Genomic DNA, 11,126 nt, shown 5'->3' with positions numbered 1-11,126 from the left:
ATAAAAAGCTCTAGATTTATAAAGCAAACTTAAGGAGGCCAGTATGGTAAATTAACACTCTTGCTGCACCTATGTAAATAAACAGACCAACTGAAGTATTGGCTTTTTTACTTTTCTTTCCCACTGAACTGAGAGTTTCTTACCCTATGCCACTTCTTATCTTCACTGCCTAGCACAGTATCTGGCCTAAAGAAGACAGTCAATATTTATGAGAAGAAATCGTACTTGCACTCTGATTCCAACCCTGAGTCAGTCTGAAGTTATGCAGCGCTAGGGACGCAGGGTGAGGGTGGGAGCTTGGCTTCCTCTGCCTAACTTGAACATGGAGGGGGAGGGGGGATTAAAAGTAAACTCATAGTTAGCTTTAAAGTACTCCAGCAAAAAGTAAACAAATAAGCACAAATAAATAGCAAAATCTGGAGGAGAGATGAAACGTGATAAGGAAATGTTGATTATCGTTGAAGATGGCTGATGAGTACTTGGGAATTAATTACACTCTTCTCTCTATTCAGTGCGTGTTTGAAATTTTCAGTAATAAAAAGTTCAAAAATAAAATAAAAGCAACTTGAGAGGAAAGCAAACTACAAAAGGGAAGCCTGATGACTTTGTGAGGAAGGAAGTGAAAGATGAGTTCAGGCAGTTTTGCTTTGTTTTGTTGTGTTTGTACCCAGTTCAAATCATTCCCTGCTCCACCTTGCTTCCGGCATCTGCCTGCCAAGTTCTGGGACAGGATCTGCAAACCACCAGAGGTATCAAGGAAGAGTGGGCCCAGAAACTGAAGTGCTCAGGTGGCATTGTTTCAGCTCTGAGTGCAGGGAAGCCAACCTCACCCCAAACACTGGCCCACTAGCTGAGCCATAACATGTCTGTGTCTAGGCATGGCCAGATATTGTCATGAGTAGATGAATATGGAGTGCACTAAGAGCCGAGATGGAGGCAGGAAAGTGTGCATGTGGAGGTGAGGTCAGTGCTGGAGACCTGGGGTGAGATTCCAGGTAGGTGAGAATTACTGGCCTTTGCATTTGTCATTCCTCCACCCCTAGGTGACTCTGGAGGGAAACAGGAAGAAGTGGAGTCAGCCAGGCCCTGGGAGAGAGGAAGAAGGAGAGGGGATGTGTGTTGTTCATTTGCATCGACAGCAAATGTTCCTTCAGGTTGCCATGATTGCACACAAGGAAGGTCTTACTGGTAAACACAGAATAAAAATCACCTAATGACATGATTCGTGAAGTTTCTTCCCTTCGTACTCCAAAATATTTATCTCCCACTAATTGACCACACTATGTGAGATTCTACCATTCGAGATGATACATTCCTTTAGCATTCTTCTTCTTCCTTTTCCTCCTCCTCCTCCTCCTCCTCCTCCTCCTCCTCCTCCTCCTCCTTCTTCTTCTTCTTCTTCTTCTTCTTCTTCTTCTTCTTCTTCTTCCCTCTCTCTCTCTCTCTCTCTCTCTCTCTCTCTCTCTCTCTCTCTCTCTCTCTCCCTCTTTTTAATGAAATTACCCAGAGAGGGTAGATGCATTTAACTGGGCTTGTAGTCAATATCAGCTCAGTATGATTTCATATAACAGGATGCACTGCCTCTGAGAAATGAGCAGAAATAAGAGCTAGTATTTATAAAGACTGATTAATTGCCAAGGTAAATTAAATGTAAATCTAAATTAAAGTGTTAAGCACTTTATTTACATTATCTCACCTTTCCTAATACTGTGAGGCAACTGTTACTATATACCCATTTTATTAATGTGGGAACAGAGTATCAGAAACATTAAGAAAAATACCCAAGATCATATCGCTGGTAAATGGCAGAGTCAGAATTTGAACTCAGATATATCTGACTCAAAAATCTATGTCTTGGCAGTTCCAATGTGAGCAGAAAGCATGGAAATATGGAGGTAGGCTGTGGGGAGCCCCACAATGGGGGGTCCTGGTACTAGCATGAAGGTACTAGGAGAGAGAAGGAAAGAACACTGGTAAAGAAATGAAAGGTGTGTGTGTGTGTGTGTGTGTGTGCATGTGTATGTGTGTGTGTCTGTTGGAGCTGAAGATAATCATTTGTGAAATGACTGATAGGTAACAGAAGTGGTAATTGAAATGCAATTACCTTAGAATGGCCACAAAATACTGAAACAGTGAACTTCACAAAGAAAGAGCTAAACACTTTCAAATAATTAGCCCTATTATCTACTTGAGGTGGTGGTCAAACAAGTTTTAGTGAAACCACCTTTAATCCAGTTGACAAAAAATCTATGATGTCCAAAGAAGTTAAACTGGTGGCTTCTAAGCTTTTCACCGCCAAAGACCATTTCTATTATTCTTATCCCCCATGGTTTCCTATAAACCACAATTTTTAAATTACAATTATTTCTCTTGCTTAGACTGAGATGAGATAACAAATGCACACAAGAAGGCCAAATGGCCATCTAGAAAGGGTTTCATGAGGTAGAGGCAGCACAGGTAATTACACAAGTCACAGTGGATCTGGTCCTCAACTCCCACATCCATCCTGGACTCAACTGGCAGGTCCAAACTCAATTACCTGTACGTCCAGAATTTTTCAGTCTCATAGGATTAATTTACACCAACCAATCTCAAAATAAAACTATGAACAAAAGCCATCTTGAAAAATGTGTGGGGGTGAAAATAAACCTGCATCACACATCCTCTACCAGACCTATGTGAGAGACCAAACTATAGAGATATTTGCATGGCGAACAAGGGTGGTGAGTAGAGTCGACGTTCATTTAAGCCAGGATGGGTTTGGAGAAACATGTGTTACTCAAAATTGAGGACTGAGCCAGTTTCTTTCCTCTGGGCAGTGGTAGTTTAGTAGGAAGCAACTCCTAAAATTTAGAATTCCCTCTCTCATCTCTAAGCTCCCCAATCCTTTTCTGAAACTACATTAGCATGCTTATTGGTTTGTGTCTTGTTCCAAGATAGGATTAAAGGCAGTTTGCAAAACTATCTTCAAAAATGTTAACACAAGTCAAATTTAGGTAAGAGAAAAGAGGCAGGGCACAGTTCAATTGATTGTGCTTCGATTGTAAGGATGCTAAAATCACTACACTTCACTACAACTGCATTTTGATACCCAAAACTGTGGACTCCTAGCTCCCCATTAATAGATTAGGGGATTGGGTAGTTTAAGCTTACAAATGGTGGTTACTATCACCACATGTGGATTTGACTTGATTTAATTCTCAGATGGTACCATTAATTTCAAGTTTTGAGGAAAATTTGCTCTTTTACTTATAATGCATAGCAACTTCATTTTTCCTGCTATCAATGTTTAAAAACTTGCCAAAAAGAGTTTTTCATTAAAATGAAATAACCAGGGTTGCCACAAGTGTTTGATGCTATTCAAATGAGAGTGAATAAACTTAGTTTTAGTTAGCATGTTGTTTATTTAGAGTAAACATACGGTTTCATTGAGATTTCTGAAATGTTGAAATCAGTTCACAGACTTCCATTTTACATTTTTTTTTTTTTACATTTTTAAATTATTAGAGAAGTTGTGGGTTTAAAAAACAATCATAGACGGAAGAAGATGGTGGCATACAGAGGAGTGGAAGTTAGTTAGTCCCCCTGGAACAACTAATAAACAACCAGGAACAACTAGTAAATAATCTGGAATAACTGCTGGGGGACAACTGTGACTGTCCACACATCATACACCAACCTGGATTGTGAGGAATGCCTGAGATCGCAGCATAAAATCTGTAAGTAAAAACTGTGAACCAAGCCAGAAGACCTCTACCCCCATGGCAGCCCGAACTGCAAAACCTCGCTGTGATAGACAGCAGCACTCTCTGAACAAGTGAATATACCTCAGTCCAACTCCAACTGGGGTTTTAATTACCAAACATGGACTTCTCAATACAAGCTACAAATCCCCAACAAGCAGAGAGAGGCTTTTAGTGATGACTGACCTTAAAGAGCTGGAAGACTTCTCTGTACCAAGAGGGGGAACCCAGAGGACCAGGTGCTATCTCTGGCTGGTGGGTGAAGCTGGGGTGGGGGGGGGGGTCATGGACTTGCCCTGAAAGGGGACTTTCTGTCCCTTTTTCTGTCAACATGGGTGGCTCAGTGGAGAAAGCCACAGCCATTTTCAGTTCATAGCACGCTGACCCAGAAAAGGGTGGAGACAGAAAAGTCAGAGAGACAAAGAACCTATTTAAATGCTGATGATCACACCCTAGGGGGTGTATCTTCCCTAAAAGGAAGGAGGTGGTGCCCAGCCCTACTACTGGCCTCCCATTCAGAACCAGACACCAGAGCCTGGGGGAAAATAGCCAAAACAGAAATTTCAGGCCACACCTCTTTACAACAGACAGGAGCAACAGGCTGACAAACTCCATCTGCTGGGCAAATTAGGAACAGCACAGCTGTTAGAGGCCTCACAGGGTGTGTCAATCTTCTAAGACACACCCTCAGGGAAACCTGATACTGAATATTACCCCCTTCTGAGATCTGAGCCCATTCTAGTCAAGGAAAACCTGATTGGAGTAAACCAAGGAAACCAGATGCCTAGACAACAGAAAACTACAACCCACACTAAGAAAAACAAAGTTATGCCCAGTCAAAGGAACAAACTTACACTTCAACTGAGATACAGGAATTGAAAAAACTAACGTTAAATCAATACAAAAAGTTTAGGGAAGATATGGCAAAAGAGATGAAGTGTATAATGAAAACACAGTGAACATAAAGTAGAAATTGAAAATTTGAGAAAACTGGGAGAATCTATGGAAATGAAGGGCAAAACACAAGAGACAAAAGACACGATGGAGACACACAACAGCAGATCTCCAAAGGTAGAAGAAAACACACACTCAGGAACTGGAGAACAAGACACCTGAAATCCTATACACAAAAGAACACATAGGGAAAAGAATGGAAAAATATGAACAAAATCTCAGGGAATTGAATAACAACATGAAATGCAGGAATGTTTGTGTCATGGGAGTCCCAGAAGGAGAAGAGAAGGGAAAAGGGACAGAAGCAATAATAGAGGAAATAATGAAAATTTCCCATCCCTTATGAAAGACATAAAATTAAAGAACCAAGAAGCACAGCTTACCCTAAACAGAACAGATCTGAATAGGCTTACACCAAGACACTTAATAATCAGATTATCAAATGTCAATGATGAAGAGAGAATCCTGAAAGCAGCAAGAGAAAAGCGATCCATCACATACAAAGGAAGCTTGATAAGACTATGTGCAAATTTCTCAATAGAAACCATGGAGGCAAGAAGGAAGTATTGTGATATATTTAAGATACTGAAAGACAAAAACCACCAACCAAGAATCCTATGTCTGGGAAACTGTCCATCAAGTATGTGGGAGAGTTTAAAATATTCTCTGACAAACAAACAGTGACAGAGTTTGTGAACCAGATACCTGTTCTACAGGAAATTCTAAAGGGAACACTACAGACAGATAGGAAAACACAGGAGTGAGAGGTCTGGGACACAATTTTGGGTAATGGCAGCACATCAGTGTAAGTACACTAAACAAAGATGACTATGAGTATGGTTGAAAGAGGAAACTTAGGAGCATGTGGGACACCAGAAGGAAAGAGGAAAGATAAAGACTGGGACTGTATAACTCAGTGAAACCTAGAGAGCTTAACAATTGTGATAAAATGTACAAATATGTTTTTACATGAGGGAGAACAAATGAATGTCAACTTTGCTAGGTGTTAAAAATAGGGTGTTATTGGGGGAAAAATACAATCAATGCAAACTAGAGACTATAAGTAACAGAAACATTGTATTATGCTTCCTTTAATGTAACAAAGGCAATATACCAAAGCTAAATGCATATAAAAGGGGGGCATAAGGAAAGGGTATGGGACTCTTCGCATTGGTGATGTTGTCTGACTCCTTATTCTACTTTAGTTTAATGCTATCTTTCCTTTTGTTGCTCCCTAGCTGTCATTCTTTTCTTTTGCATTTTTTTCTCTTTTGTTTTCTTTTTCTTTTGTCTAACTTCTTTGACTCTTCCTCCTTCTCTGTGGAAGAAATGGAGGTGTCCTTACATAGACAGTGGTGATTGTAGTGAATACATAAATATGTGACTATACGGAGAACCATCAATTGTTTACTTAGGACAGAATGTATGGTGGGTGAACAAAACCATCTTTTAAAAAATGGGTTGATGAAGAAAACTTGAGCACTCTGTATTGAGTGAAATAAGTCAGACACATAAGGAAAAATATTGTATAGTCTCACTGATATGAACTAATTATAATACATAAACTCATAGACAGGAAATATCAGTTACCAGGATACAGAACAAAGCTAAAGAATGGGGAGGGGTTACTTATTATGAGCAGAATGTTCAACTAGGTTGAACTTAAGTGTTTGGAGGTGATGGTAGCAAGTTGCAAGAACAACTAACAGTGCTGAATGGTGTATGAATGTGGTGGAAAGGGTCAGCTCAGAGCCACATATGTCACCAGAAGGAAAGTTGGAGATTAAAAGATGGGAATGTATAAAACAATGATTCCTGTGGTGGGCAATGTTCATGATTAACTGTACAAATATTAGAAATCTCTTTCATGAACTAAAACAAATGTATGACACTATAACTAGAAATTAATAATAGAGGGGCATATATGGGGGAAGATATACCTATTCCAAACTGAATACTACAGTTAGCATTTTTTTTTTTGAAAATTTTTTTTATTGAGATATATTCACATACCACGCAGTCGTACAAAACAAATCGTACTTTCGATTGTTTACAGTACCATTACATAGTTGTAGATTCATCACCTAAATCAATCCCTGACACCTTCATTAGCACACACACAAAAATAACAAGAATAATAATTAGAGTGAAAAAGAGCAATTGAAGTAAAAAAGAACACTGGGTACCTTTGTCTGTTTGTTTCCTTCCCCTATTTTTCTACTCATCCATCCATAAACTAGACAAAGTGGAGTGTGGTCCTTATGGCTTTCCCAATCCCATTGACACCCCTCATAAGCTACATTTTTATACAACTGTCTTCGAGATTCACGGGTTCTGGGTTGTAGTTTGATAGTTTCAGGTATCCACCACCAGCTACCCCAATTCTTTAGAACCTAAAAAGGTTGTCTAAAGTGTGTGTAAGAGTGCCCACCAGAGTGACCTCTCGGCTCGTTTTGGAATCTCTCTGCCACTGAAGCTTATTTCATTTCCTTTCACATCCCCCTTTTGGTCAAGAAGATGTTCTCCGTCCCACGATGCCGGGTCTACATTCCTCCCCGGGAGTCATATTCCACGTTGCCAGGGAGATTCACTCCCCTGGGTGTCTGATCCCACGTAGGGGGGAGGGCAGTGATTTCACCTTTCAAGTTGGCTTAGCCAGAGAGAGAGGGCCAGATCTGAGCAACAAAGAGGCATTCGGGAGGAGACTCTTAGGCACAAATATAGGGAGGCCTAGCCTCTCCTTTGCAGCAACCGTCTTCCCAAGGGTAAAACTTATGGTAGAGGGCTCAACCCATCAAACCACCAGTCCCCTATGTCTGTGGTCATGTTAGCAACCATGGAGGTGGGGTAGGCGAATACCCCTGCATTCTCCACAGGCTCCTCAAGGGGGCATACAGTTAGCATTTTAACATTCTTTCATCAACAGTAACAAATGTACTATACCAATACTATGAGTCAATAATGGAGGAGGGGGTGGTTAAGGGTATGGGAGGATTTGAGTTTCCCTTTTTCATCTTTATTTCTTTTCTGGAGTAATGAAAATGTTCTAAAAATTCAAAAAAAAATTTAACTGTGGTAATGGATGCACAAATGGTACCATGGGCAATTGATTGTACACTTTGGATCTCTGGATAATTGTATGGTATGTGAACAATCTCAATCAAAAAAAAATTAAAAAAACAAAAAAAAACCTCCAGGCTCTTATTCTCATATCCTGCTTCCTTCAAATCAATAAATACCTTCATCCCACTTCCTAACCTGACATCTTTTACCTGTTTTTCAAAATTGGAAGCCACCACTTGACTATCCTCCTTCTCCTCTCTAATCTGGGGTGGGTTTCCCTCCCATAGGACGTTTTGCAAACCTCTACCATAGTGCTAATCACACTGTATCTAAACACATACCCTATCAATATAGGTCTGTCTCCCCTACTAAATTTTAAACTTCTTGGGGACAAAGAAACATAACTTGTTTCAGCAGTGACTAGCCTAGAACCTTATTCTTCGAGTACTCAATAAAGTTTGTTCTTTGAATTAATTAAAAAAACAAAACAAAACAAAAACAATCATCCTTCTCCTGCTCTCCTCCCCTCCGCCCTTTCCTTCCACTATTCTCCCCTCACTCGTCCTTCCCTCCGCAGACCCTCTGAGCCTGCTGCGGCAATCGGTGGGTATCGGGGTATCGCAGGCGCGGTAGTGTTGGGTGGCGGGTGGGGTGGGGGTGGGCCAGGAACCGCGATGGCGCCTCAGAGGCGGGGCGGTGGGCGGGGCCCAGGGCAGAGTCCCGAGGAGGCAGCTTCCCGGGTTCCCCCGCGGTGGTGGGGACGACGGCTTCCGGTGGCAAATCCAGTGGCGGCGACTGTGGCGGCGGCGACGGCAGTTACTCCACGTCGTCCTCCTCCGCGGCGGCAGCGGCGGGGGCCGGGGTGTTACCAGTGAAGAAGCCGAAAATGGAGCACGTCCAGACGAGCTTTCCCTCCAGGCCTTTGAAAAACCAATACGCATCTATAGATTTCTTCGAACTCGAAATCTCATAGCACCAATATTTTTGCACAGAACTCTTAACGTATCTCAACGAAACTCCCGAACAAACATCAAAAGGAAACCATTTAAAGTTGATACGTTATCAAAAGTAGAGAAAATGAAAGGAGAGCAAGAATCTCATAGCTTGTCAGCTCTTGTGCAGCTTACAATTACTGTTTTCTTCCATAAAAATAAGCCTTCACAAAACTAAGAAAATGAACAAAATTCTGTTACCCTGGAAGTCATGCTTGTAAAAGTTTGCCACAAGTGAAAAAAGGATGTAAGTTGGCCAATAAGGCAAGTTCCCACAGTTAAAAAGTAGATGCCTTCATTGCTATTTAGAGTGACTGGTCTGGGAAGAAGAGAGTTTGATGGCTGTCATTGAAGACCTTCCAGCTGGAAATAAATGAAGTCGTGAAGATGGGGAAAAGACATTTGTTGAACAAATGACGGTATTTGATAAAAACAGTTGCTTACAGCTTTTAGATGGGGAATATGAAGTAGCCATATGGGAAATGGAAAAAAAATGTCCAATAAGCAAGAAAAGAGCAACATGGAAAACTATTCTTGATGGAATGAGGCTGCCTCCATTTGAAACATTTTCTAAGGGACCTAGGTTGCCGTTCCCTCTTCTGTCGAAAGAAGGCGCCAGAGATCTATCTACAGCTCCTATAGCCAAGCCTCTTGCCACTAGAAATTAAGTCTCTCCATCTAGAAAACAAGCCTGGTTCAGTTAAGCCTACTCAAACTATTGCTGTTAAAAAATCATTGGCTCCAGATCTACAAACAAGAAAAGAAAAAGATACTTCAAATGAAACTGGCAAAAATGAAGAATATTTTATCAGTTCCTTTATAACAACAATACAAGACAGCAAACTGAAGCAAGAGATGATCTACATTGTCCTTGGTGCACTCTGAACTGCCCCAAACTTTACAGTTTACTGAAGCATCTTAAACTCTGCCATAGCAGATTTATCTTCAATTATGTTTATCATCCAAAAGGTGCTAGAATAGATATATCTATCAATGAGTGTTATGATGGCTCGTATGCAGGAAATCCTCAGGATATTCATCGCCAACCTGGATTTGCCGTTAATCGCAATAGACCAGTAAAGAGAACAGCTACCATGCACATTCTTGTATGCAGGCCAAAATGAACAAAAGCAAGCATATCTGAATTTCTTGACTCTGAAGATGGAGAAGTGGAACAGCAACAATCATACAGTATTGTACGTTCATACAATCATCTGCATTTCCATAGTGATACCTGCTTACCTCTCCGTCTACAAGGCATGGAAGTAGATAGTGAAGAGAAAAAAGATCCCGAATGGCTAAGAGAAAAACATTACATAACTTGAAGAATTTGCTGATGTTAATGAAGGAAAGAAGTGATGAAATTATGGACTCTCCATGTGATGAAGCATGGGTTTATTGCTGACAATCAAGTGAATCATGCCTGTATGCTGTTTGTAGAAAAGTATGGGCAGAAAATAATTAAGAAGAATTTGTTTTCAAACTTCATGCTTCCTCTAGTCAGCATCTGGAAACAGAGTCTCCAGGGTTTCAAAACAGAGCAAAACAGCAAAACTCTGAAAAGACCTGACTCAATGTTATGGACAAAAACTGAAATTACATTCTAGAGATTTTAACCTCTAGGAAGAGTTGTATTTGTGTTTTTGTTCTTACTCATAGGTTTCAAACAGGCACTGTTAGATGAAGTAAATGATTTCAACAAGGATATTTGTATAAGCGCTCTTCATATTTTGCAAGCATTGCATGTATATCAGTTTCATTAATGTCATTAAAACATTCTCTAGTTTGAGCATGAAAAGCAATACTTAAAGTTCTTTTAACTCCACCAGCTGTCTTATGAAATATATTGAATTGATAATTATTTCATATATTTAAATTATAAGGTTTTTTGCATCTGTGACTGGCTCTTTTTCTACTTTGTAGTTGTTAGACATTTTCTTGGGGAGGGAAAATTGGAATGTGATTCCTTTTTTAAAAAATTGAAGATTTTTGTGAAATTACATTGCAAAACTTCATCCTTGAGTTTGAAATCATGTATCAGTTTGGAATGAAATATTACAACATAAGACATTTTTCATTAAGATGTTTTACAGTTTTAAAATAACACTTCCTTGTGTTATACCTGTTTGAGAAGATGTTTATTTTTCACATTATTGACAGTGAAATGTCATGTTGGTTTATAACATTACTGATCATTTGTTTTTATATGGATAATTTTAGTGCATTGCTCACCCAGTATAGTTTAAACTTGGAAATTTTGCAGTTTCTGGTTCTGTTTCAATTAATCACATGGAAAATTCAGCTGTCCACCTCTTTTCATTACAATTGTAAACCAAGGGAAGAATGAGTTTGAGATTTTTAAGATGCCACTTTC

At 40.0% G+C, this 11,126-nt stretch overlaps 1 pseudogene; it reads left to right on the top strand.

Moving 5' to 3' along the window:
- The first annotated feature begins 930 nt into the window (after positions 1-930).
- Positions 931-10,570, top strand: LOC119532931 (annotated as a pseudogene).
- Positions 10,571-11,126: the final 556 nt, after the last annotated feature.

The sequence above is a fragment of the Choloepus didactylus genome, chromosome 4 (assembly GCF_015220235.1).
Source record: "Choloepus didactylus isolate mChoDid1 chromosome 4, mChoDid1.pri, whole genome shotgun sequence".
NCBI lineage: Eukaryota > Metazoa > Chordata > Mammalia > Pilosa > Megalonychidae > Choloepus > Choloepus didactylus.
This window is presented reverse-complemented; position numbering and strand designations above follow the sequence as displayed.